Source organism: Benincasa hispida, chromosome 4 (assembly GCF_027475165.1).
Source record: "Benincasa hispida cultivar pf3 chromosome 4, pf3_genome.v1.1, whole genome shotgun sequence".
NCBI classification, from domain to species: Eukaryota; Viridiplantae; Streptophyta; class Magnoliopsida; order Cucurbitales; family Cucurbitaceae; genus Benincasa; species Benincasa hispida.
In genome coordinates, this window is record NC_143481.1 from 943434 (window position 1) to 954881 (window position 11448).

Below are 11448 nucleotides of genomic sequence, written 5' to 3' on the forward strand. Positions count from 1 at the left end.
AAGTTAGTAACTAAGGCGTAGGACAATGTTGTACAATTATTACAACTGTAATAGGCTTCATTTTTTGGATGATCGTAATGTATATTTAGCTCGGGATAGTCGGATATGAGTGATGTACTAGGTTGTCATGACTTATCATTTTGTAGCTAAACCCAAGTTCATTGATTCTAAGCGTAATTCATCCATTCAGGATCTACATACTTCCCCCATTATCCTAGTAAGATGGAAACTGTTCATGAGCTATTTAAAATCATAAGAAATATTACTGAGTCTTAAAGACAATTGTTCTTCACATTGAACGCTGCTTAACAATAATAAAAGGATAGAACAACAACCAGTGAACGTTAGATACTGCATTCGACAATTGACGTTCTTCCGCCTTATTTACGAGAGTGACTTGGCGTGTCGTAAGAGTATTCAGATGGATAGAAGGATATTTATGATTTTATGCAACATGATTAGAACAACGGGATATGTTTGGAGCCAAGTAGATGTGTTGGTATTGAAGAGATGGTGGCAATGTTCCTACACATTCTTGCTCATGATGTGAATAAGAGAATAGTACGCACACATTTTCCAAAATCTGGCAAGATGATTTCGAGATATTTTAGTGCAGTTCTTAGAGCAGTAATACAGCTACACACATTGTTATTGAAAACCCCTGAACCAGTTAGAAGTGTATGTACCGATGGACGATGGAAATGGTTTAAGGTAGAAAAAAGTTCTAGTACCGTTCTGTTAATGCATCCGAAATAAATTGTGCTGACATTTTCTCGAATTATCATAATTAAAAAATTTCAACAGAATTGTTTGGGTGCATTGGACAGCACGTACGTGAAAGTGAATGTCAGTATCGTAGGTTAACCATGATATAGGACGAGGAAGTGGAAAATCGCCACAAATGTTCATGTTGTATGTGACCAAAACGAAGAATTCATCTTCGTTGTGCCAAGCTTGGAGGGCTCGGTCGCCGACTCTAGGGTCCTGAGGGATGCAGTTGTGCGACCGCATGGATTGAGGGTTCCAAAAGGTATAAAAATCAATCATGTACATAAGCAACCTTCAGTTACTTCATTAATAGACATGTACTACAATCCCAAAAATGGTACATCGTACTACTACCTATACAATGGTGGCTATCTAATGTTAAAAGATTTTTGGCTCTGTATAGAGGGGAACGCTACCATCTCTCAGACTGGTGTGGCGCGAGCAACACACTAACAACACCGAGAGAATTTTTCAACATGAAGCATTCGTCGGCAAGAAATGTTATCCAACAAGCATTCGGACTTTTGAAGGACCAATGGACAATTTTTAGGGAAAAATCCTTCTACTCGGTACAGATCCAATGTCGAACGATAACTGTATGTTGCCTAATTCATAACTTAATCACAAGAGAGATGGGGATTAGTGCTTCACTTGATGATTCCCTGGACGAGAATTTTGCTTCTCCTGTTACGGAGGGAGAGAATATTGAATTTATAGAGAACTTAAACGAATGGACCAAATTTAGAAATGATTTGGTTGCCGAAATATTTTCTCAATGGCAAAGATCATGATTAAGTTTTCTTAAGAAAAACATATTAGAATATCCTATCTATTTGTTGAACAATATTCTCGTGCTTCATTTATGTCGTGAACATTTTTAATTCGACTATTTCAATCCATGGTTTCAGTTTTTTATTTTATAACATGTCGCACGAAACTGTTAAATTTTCAATAATGTCTTTACGATGTATGCATGGATGAATTAGAATGGCAGGCGATGGAAAAAGATCGAAACACATGTGGACAAAAGTCGAGGACGCTGGTTGGTGAATGCACCTAATCTCTTTGGTGGAGTCCGGTTGGAAGTCTGACAATGGGACCTTTCGGCTAGGATATCTATAACATTTGGAGCGAATAATGGAGGAGAAGTTTTCTAGGTGTGGCCTAAACAAGATTACCATCGAATGCTAGATTAGAAGTTTGAAGAAACAATATTCAGTAGTAACGGAAATGTTAAATCAATTAGTGTTCGGATGGAACGAGGAGTTCAAGTGCATTCAAGTGGACAGGGAGATCTTCGACATCTGGATTCGAGTAATGCAAATGCAGAGTCATCCTAATGCGAAGGGATTGTGGAACAAGCTATTCCCCCATAACGATGAACTATCAAGTGTGTTTGTGAAGGATAGGGCAACCAAACACTAATGCGAACCACCGGTGGTGATGATGTCAAATTTGTTACGAAAAATGGAAGAGAATATTCAACTAGGGTCACAAGAATACCCTACCCCTGATAATGAACAAATCCAACAGCATGGGGATGCAATGGAAGAAGATAAAGAAGATATGTCCACGGGGAAAGCAGCTGTACTAGATATTTTCACCGATAAAGTGAGCGTATCAGTGGAGCCATCTAGAGGGAGTAAGAGGAAACAACTCACATTCTAGAATGAAATGATCGATATCATGCAATCAACCACTGATATATAGTCAATGCACATGGGTAGACTTGTTGCATAGCAAGCCGAGAAATATGGGATGGAATTTGGATGTCGGAAGGAGGTAATTCAGGCCATATTTGGTATTGAAGGGCTCATTGAGGATGATAGATGTGACCTAATTGATATAATTGACATAAACATACAGAAAACGGACCTCTTCGTAACTGTACCAGAAGAGAAGCGACTATGGTATTGTACATGCCTACTTGCTCGAACCCACTAGACTGACCACTTAATATTTCAACCCGAAAATTCATATATTTTGTGATTTTTTTTAAATGACCATATGTTTCAATTGATTAATATTATTCTTGTGATCTTCAAAACAATTTATTTTACTACACTATCACATTCTCACCATCATTATCAAATGGAGGGTAATTATCCTGTATACAATTTCAATTTTAAATATACGATCCATATTATACAGACATAAACTCTTAAGTTATCTAGTTATTCAACGTTCATGTGTATGATATGTGAAATAATAATGTTAAATTAGCAAACATACAATATACCAATTCATTAGTAATTAAGCAACAATATGAAATGTATTTTCGTGGTATATTTTACAGATTGAAGAGTATTAGAATTATTACAATTTTTTAAAAGAATACATGAAAAATAATCTACTATGTTTTACAAATTGACATTGTCCAGTTTATGTTCTAAAAGATTTGAGAAAATAGATATATAGTTGAAAATTACAAAGCATAAAACTAAAAAATGAAAAATGAAATAAAAAACAAATAGAAAAAAAATAGAACCAATCTCATTTACAAAAACTCTATCAGATATCCAAACTCAACTCATTCAAACACAGACTTCTAAACTCAACTCAACTCTCACATCAAACATAGACAATAATTAATAACTCAACTCAACTCTTTGGTTTTATCACATACCAAACCCCCCTAAATGATAACCTAAGAAGTACAGACACAGATACAGATGTATGATACGGATACGATACAACAATACGTTAATTTCTAAAAAACTAAGATACAAATATGTTGAAGATACGTATTATATATATATATATATATAACCTGCAAAAAAAAAAAAACCAGTAATGTCAAGTGATTGTTGAGTGACTAGAGTAGACGGTAGAAAAAAAGTAGAAAATGAAAATTGAATAATGAAGTTGAGGATGAAGGAGGTATGAATCATGATTCAATTAGTGAGAGAGAAGGGAAGAATGAAGATTTAATTACGTTTCGGATTTTTTTAAAATTTGTTATGTTTTATCATTTTTAATTTATTTTGTATTAAATCGCTCAATTTAAGTGGACTTTATGTTTGGAAGTAATTTTAAAATGGTTGAAATCACTTTTGTCATTTTCAAAATCACTATGAAACATATGTAATTCTTCAAAACTAATTTTGATGATATGAAAATTGCATTTAAAAGTGTAAAATTAAAAATTAAAATAATTTTGAGTAATTTAAAAATGAAAAAAAAAATGATTTTTTGATGATTTTAAAATCACTCCTAAACACGCACTAAAATAAAATGAGTTATAAGTTGGGCTTAAATTTGAAACAAAAAATTGACCCACATATCTCCTTTACGAAAAAAATAAAAAAATCAGATACTTCAAATCACGTATCAAACACACGTATCTACCACGTATTTGGACGTATCCGTATCTAATACCGATTCTCTACACAATTAGAAGTATTTGTACCTCCTAGATGATAACACAACCAAAAAGTTATATCCTTAATTTTAGAAACCAAGTCATCATCTATTTGGACCCAAACACTTTGTTAGTAATTGAGCTTCACTAAAAAGTGCAAAAAGAAAAAGAAAAAAAAAAGTTCCTAAAACATTCACATCACTAAACTCCACACGGGCTATCAACCGAAATGAGATGGTTAGTATAGTTTTAACAAAATTTACATAATGAAGCTGATATCTTTTTCATTTTTTTTTTTACTTTTTCATTATTTTCTTTTTTTATTACAAACAATTGTAGAGATGAATGATCAAACCTCCGACCTCAAAAAAAGATCATGCCAACTAAGATCATGTCAATTACCCTTGAACTACAAAATAAGAAAAAAAAAATAGATGCAAATTTGATAGCTTTCATAACTGAAATCAGCTTCATTATGCCAAATTAAATTTGCAATTTAACCTAACATTATTGTGTGGTCATATGATTGGTGAGCATATTCATGTGCAATCCATTTCTGTGCTTCTCTATGAAGAACCAAACAAAATGTAATGTGAATAATATGTGCTAAAATAGGGATCTAACATTAGCTAAGAAAATGAAAGAAAGCATCCACCAAAAACCAAATCCATTCTTAACTAAACATATGGGAGAGAGAGAAGCTTTGAAAACTCAATGCAATCAACAATGGACAACAATCAATCCTTTCCCTGAAGAAGATTTGTCTGGTAATTCCCGAGTAGGTACGTTTGTGTCACACCACCATTACCAGAACCGACTTGCTCTACCCGCAGATGTACCTGTGCACTATATAGAGGAGTCTGTCAAACAGTTAACATAAGGTTTGTGCCTAAAGCATTGCAATTAGGCAACTCAAAGCACTCAAGTCCCTCCTGAGCTCAAGATGCAGCAACCCACAAGGGTGACTCAAAACTACTCTTGCAACAAGAAAAAAAACGTGAAAACATGAGATCATCATGACTTCACCTGCAGTATGTCATGAAACGAGACTCTTCAGCGAGGAAAGCCCGATCACTGCATAAATTGTCCAGAGTGCATTTCATGTAAATAGTTATCAACAGCCTAAATGCTCCATGCCCACCTCCTTGAATAGTTCTAATCTAAGTCTATTGGAAGCATGCCTCCCTGAGTGTCTTGTCATCTCAAGTTGTGGTATGGAAAGAATTTATGAACCCTCATCAATAAATCTAGGAAAGGGTAACTGGTAATACTAAAGGATAATCTGAAGTTTCCTTAGAACTCGAGGACATAGTTGTACAACCTATGGAACAGAACATATCCTCTTCAAGTAAAACTATCTAAAGATAATAATCTTTAGCTTCCTCGATTCAAGCCGGTGAGTGGGAAAGGCCAGGTATTTTCCTTTTTCTCGACTGATTGTACCATGAAAGCCACAAAACCAGTCGCTGTCTTTTCTTCCTACTTTTTTCATGTCTTTTCTTGCTTTTTTCAAGTCCTGAACTCTTATAAAATACCTTGATATCAGGTACGCCATGAGATAAAGCCTTAATGGACATAGGATGGCAAGATGCTGGGAGTTCAGCTCCAGCACAAGAACAACAGGCCCAAAGAACTTCACCAGAAAATCAAACAAAAATACAACCAATCCCGCTCCACTAAAGAACACGAACATAACCGATGGAGCTTTTGAAAATGATTCCTCCATTTCACAACAAATTCCCAAATCTAGGCCTACTCTTAGTTTCAACTTGCTTAGGTCTCAGGCGGTTTACTGAAAGGCACTCCAGGACAAAAAGGTGTTAGATGCAACTTAGCTATCAGATCTCAAAGTATTTATTTGAAATACTTTAACCTCCATAATCTCATCTAACAATGGTCAATGGGTTAGAAATCAGAAAGTTGATTGTTGACATTCAACAACTGAAACATGCGACCTTCACAAAGAGATTCTCCTTAATATTTTAGCAAATGCATTGAATCTCGTCAAATATAGATACCAAGTAAGAATTGGAAAATAAAGTTATGCGAGTGCTTACCAGACAAGAAGAGGATGGGATGAACACGTTTGAATTGATAACTTGGGTGGGTCAACCATGTTGAGTTCATAATAAGTATGGATCAAACATCACCTAAATAAGAGAAAATTGAAACTTAAGATACCTGTAGAAAAATAAACAGGGAAAAATCTTGAAACTCATTTTACAAGTCAAGAATGTCTTGAGTTTCCTGAACAAATCAGAGAAAAAAGATGATATAACCAATGTTAGCCAATATTGTAAGATAAGAGGAGGTAAAGAACTGGTTACATCTAAACTCTGCTCAAATACCAGCAGCTGCACAAAACAGCTACAGGGAAGCCTCCAAAACACCGGACAGAGTCTGGGAGTTACATGGGCTCTAAATCTCCACAAAACTTGAAAGACTAAGATACATACAACAAGAAAGAGAAAATAAGCTCTTTACAACAAGACAGCCTATCACATTTTAATCAAATATAAAGGGCCCTTTCCTCAATTATGAGGTTTCAACAAGGATTCTGACAATAAAAGTGAAAAGGGCTAATTGTTCTATCAATCTTGATTAACAATTGTCAGTGTATGGTATAGATACAACGGCATTGACGCAAACACGGATAAATGGTCACATCAACAGGCCAGTTGAAGCAAATTTAACTTTGGAAATCAAATCATGGAGCCACACAGTATCTCAAGAAATATGTTCTCTATTCACCACTAATGTATTTATCCATCTATCTTTCACGTATAACAGTTTCAATGAATGAAAAGGCACATAAAATATAGCATTGCATCTAACAAAACAAGTTAACTAACTCAAAGAGTGCCATTAAGGTTTTATTGAAATACTAACTGCCAACTGCCATAATTTACAAGGGAAAAGGAAAAACAGATACAACCATCAATGCTTTAGCCAAATTTCACAATGCTACAACCACTTGGCAAATGTTTTCAATTTGTAGTCTGTCCAGGTTCGACACCGAGACCGTATAAAACACCTGCATATTTCTGTGTAGAACCATTGAAAAAAGTATCCCTTAACTTCCTGAAAGTACAGGCAGTAAGAAGGCTATCTGATCCTGCTTGATGGCAAACTCCAATCCTCTCCACTTCTAATAACTCTGCAAGCTTGTTCAGCCCACCATGGAAACTGTTGCAAAACCTCATCAAATGCTTGATATCATAAACCATTGGGAAATACATATGGATCAAATCAAAAAATTCCGCCTGGGTCTGTGGTAAGTTTCGACAAGTCAACAATTTCAGCAAGTACCCAAAATCATACCCGCTGTGGAACGTCACCCAGTAAATATTATCGTTTAACACAATCCCAGATGACATGAGAAGCTCAGCGAAGCGATTGACATCAATTCCCTCTTCATTGGTCTTCTTAAAATCAATACCACACTCGCGCAAAAGCTCAATGGAATCACTTGCATAAATATCTTCACAAATGTTGAACTCGCGGAAATTGAACTGCCAAATGCAAAACTTATCTGTGCCACAAGTTGGGAGATTCCCATTCTCATCAGAAAACGTAAGACCCAATTGAATCAACTTCAACGTATCGACATTCTCTTTGAGGGTTCGGTAGTTATACTCATTAATATTCTTGAAAGAACCCACAGGGCGAACAACCACGCCAGGGAACTCGGTATCCATCGCTATGTAGTTAAATTGGTCGACGATTTCACGTATTAGAGCAAATTCTTCCTCCAAATTATGGTTCCACACCTCACGGATATTAATCGATTCACCTTTCGGCAAAATCGACATACCTCGAATGTAAACAGAACCAACAAAATGGCGAAAACAGAAAACCCCACCACCAAGAAATGGGGGAAATTGAAGAGAAGGGTTCGGTTCGGCCCTTAAAACCTAACGTGGGGCCGTCAGAACGAAGAAGAAGGAGGAAATGAAATCTCCTTAGATCTAGACGATCTCGGAGACAGAAAAGGGGGGGAGTGAAGCAAATAAGCAGGAAAGAAAGAGAGTGAGGGATAGAACCCTAGATAAAAAGGAAAGGAAGCGAAAGAGGAAAAATGGGGGGGGGAAACCCCCCAAGGAGTTGAGAAAAGCGGATCTGACCTTGAAAAGATAAGATTGAAGGATGAAACAGAGAGATCTTAAAGCAGAGAAGTGTTGGAGTGATTGAAAGGAGGAGAGGCAATGGAGCAGACAAACAAAGGAGATGAGAGCTCCGCTTGGACCCGCCCTAAATGCTGCTTCATGCCGGTCTCATCCACCAGGATGAGGAAGACAAATGCTTTCGATGGATTTACACCTCTCAAACGATGTCGTTTTTAGTTATACGGCGTCGTTCATGTCTCTCTCTCTTTGTTTTGTTTGCTAGTGCTTTCATCTTTTTCCATTATTCACAATAATTGTTTGATTTTCGTGAATAGTCAATTCTTTACTATGAATATTATAATAAAAAATAGATGTTCATTTCTTAGTGTTTTAAAGGTCATGTATCGCCATTTATGTGGTTCATGTGTTTGTAGTAATTCATGCTCGCTGTCCATGTAAGTTCACATTCTACTTGTCATTTTGCTTTTAAATAGTGATCTTTGGTGGATCTTAAAATGATATACCCTTTGTGAGAAATCCACATCAAATTCCACATTGTCCAATTTTGTAATGCTAGTTATTTTATAGTTTTAGTTTTTATTTATTATTATATTATATTTTTCATATTTGTATTCTCGTTGTGCTCCTCAATTTCATAACACGTTATCAGCACGAGCTCATGTCGTTTTCTCCGCTAAAGGTAGGTCCTAAATGTATGTCGATTTTTTTCTCTTCGTTATAATTAATAAATTTAATGTTATTTTGCATATTCGATATCTATTAAATTTCTAACATAAGTACAATATTTCATGATAGTGTTGCCATGGCTCTCACAAAATTAGAATTTGTCGTTCTTGATATTAATGACAATAATTATTTGTCATGAGTACTTGATGCTGAAATCCACTTGGATGCTATGAATCTTGGGGAGACTATTAAAGAAGGAAATAGGATATCCAGTCAGGACAAAACAAAAGCTAGGATTTTCCTTCGTCATCATCTCCACAAGGGATTGAAAATGGAATATCTTACAATAAAAAATCCACGTATCTTATGAAAAAATTTAAAAGAGAGGTATGATCATCATAAAACAGTTATTCTTCCTAAAGCTCGTTATGAGTGGATGCATTTGAGGCTATAAGATTTCAAATCAGTAAGTGATTACAAGTTCGCATTATTTAAAATCAGTTCAAAATTACTGATGCTGATATGTTAGATAATACATTTTTTATATTTCATGTCTCGGATATGCTCCTACAGCAGCAATATTGAGTGAAAGGTTTCAAACAGTATTTTGAATTAATTTTATATCTTTTTGTGGCTGAACAAAATAACGAGTTATTGGTGAAAAATCATGAATCTCGACCAACCGAAACAACACCATTCCTTGAAGTGGATACTGTGAATTTTAATAATAATCATGGTCAAGGTCGTGGTCGAGGTCGAAGTCGAGATCGTGATCGTGGTAGAGGAAGAAATAATTATTATTTTCATAGTGGTCATTTTAATCATTCAAATTTCAGAAGAACCACATAAAATGATTATCACAAAGGAAAAACTCCACAAGATAAAAGTCCAAGGAGTGTTGAAGATAAATGCTTCCGATGCGGAATGACTGGCATTGGTCACATACATGTTGTACGTTAAAACTCTTTGTTGACCTTTATCAAGCCTCCCTGAAGGAAAAAGAGAAAAAATGTGGAAGCAAATTTTGCATACCAGGATAATGACATATTTGACCCATCCCATATGACAAATGACTTCTTTAAATCTCCTGAAGAGAAGACTAGCATAGTTGGTGGCACATCAAGTGTTTCTTTTGAATTTGAGAATATCTAGACTTAATGTTATCTATCTTCATTTTTTTAGTAACTTTTGTATATTTTAAGTGTTGTTTTTCTTATTGTAATTATTTTCTTTTAATGAAGAAACATGGATCATTTTCATATGTTGAGTGTTTAAAAAATGAATAAAGAAGATCTATGTCTGGCAGATAGTGCAATTACACACACAATACTTACAAATAAAAAATACTTTTCCAAATTGACAATGCTAAAAGCAAAAGTAAATACAATAATAGGTACTGCAAACTTGATCGAAGATTTTGGAAAAGCAAATATTATTTTGCCTAGATAAACAAAATTTACAATTGACAATGCATTGTTCTCTAGTCAATCAAAGAGAAATTTTCTAAGTTTTAAAGATATATATTGCAATGTTATCATATTGAGACAGATAGTAAGAATAATGTGGAATATTTATATATTGTATCCACTAACTCAAATGAAAAACGTATATTGGAAGAGATTTCTACTTTATCTTCTAGATTGTATTATAATCATATACGAGTAATTAAAACATATGCAACAATGAACCTGAAGTTCATGAATCCAGACATATTTATAATTTAGCATGATCGATTGGGTCATCCAAGATCCATAATGATTAGGAGAATTATTGAGAATTCAAATGGACACCCACTGAAGAACCAGAAGATTTTTCAATCTAATGAATTATCATGTGATGCTTGCTCTCAAGGAAAATTTATAATTAGACCATCACCAACTAAAGTGGGGACTAAATCACCTGTATTTTTAGAACGAATTCATGGTGATAAATCTGGACCCATTAACCCGCCGAATAGTCCATTTAGATATTTTGTGGTATTAATAGATGCATCCAGCACATTGTCACACGTGTGCTTATTATCAAGTCGAAATCTTGCATTTGCAAGATTACTTGCTCAAATAATTAAATTAAGAGCACAATTTCCTGATTATACAATTAAGACCATTCATCTTGATAATTCTAGTGAATTTACATCCTAAGCTTTTGATAATTATTGTATGTCAATTGGGATAAGTGTTGAACATCTTGTAACTCATGTTCATACACAAAATGGTTTAGCAGAATTATTTATAAAACATTTGCAATAAATTGCAAGACCATTACTTATGAGAGCTAAGTTTCATTCATTTGTATGGGGACATGCTATTTTGCATGCATCATCATTTATACACATTAGGCCAGTAGCTTATCATAAGTATTTGACATTACAATTAGCTTATGGTCATGAGCCAAATATTTCCTATTTGAGAATTTTTGGATGTACAATATATATTTCAATTGCTCCACCATAATGCACTAATATGGGTCCTCAAATGAGGTTATGAATATATGTTGGATATGATTCCCCATCAATTATTAAATATC

General features: G+C 34.7%; 1 pseudogene across 1 annotated transcript; it reads right to left on the reverse strand.

Annotated features, from left to right (window-relative positions):
- Positions 1 to 6977: 6977 nt before the first annotated feature.
- Positions 6978 to 8608, reverse strand: LOC120076378 (putative CCR4-associated factor 1 homolog 7 pseudogene; annotated as a pseudogene). The gene has a single exon (XR_016529183.1). The product of XR_016529183.1 is annotated as a putative CCR4-associated factor 1 homolog 7 pseudogene (transcript).
- Positions 8609 to 11448: the final 2840 nt, after the last annotated feature.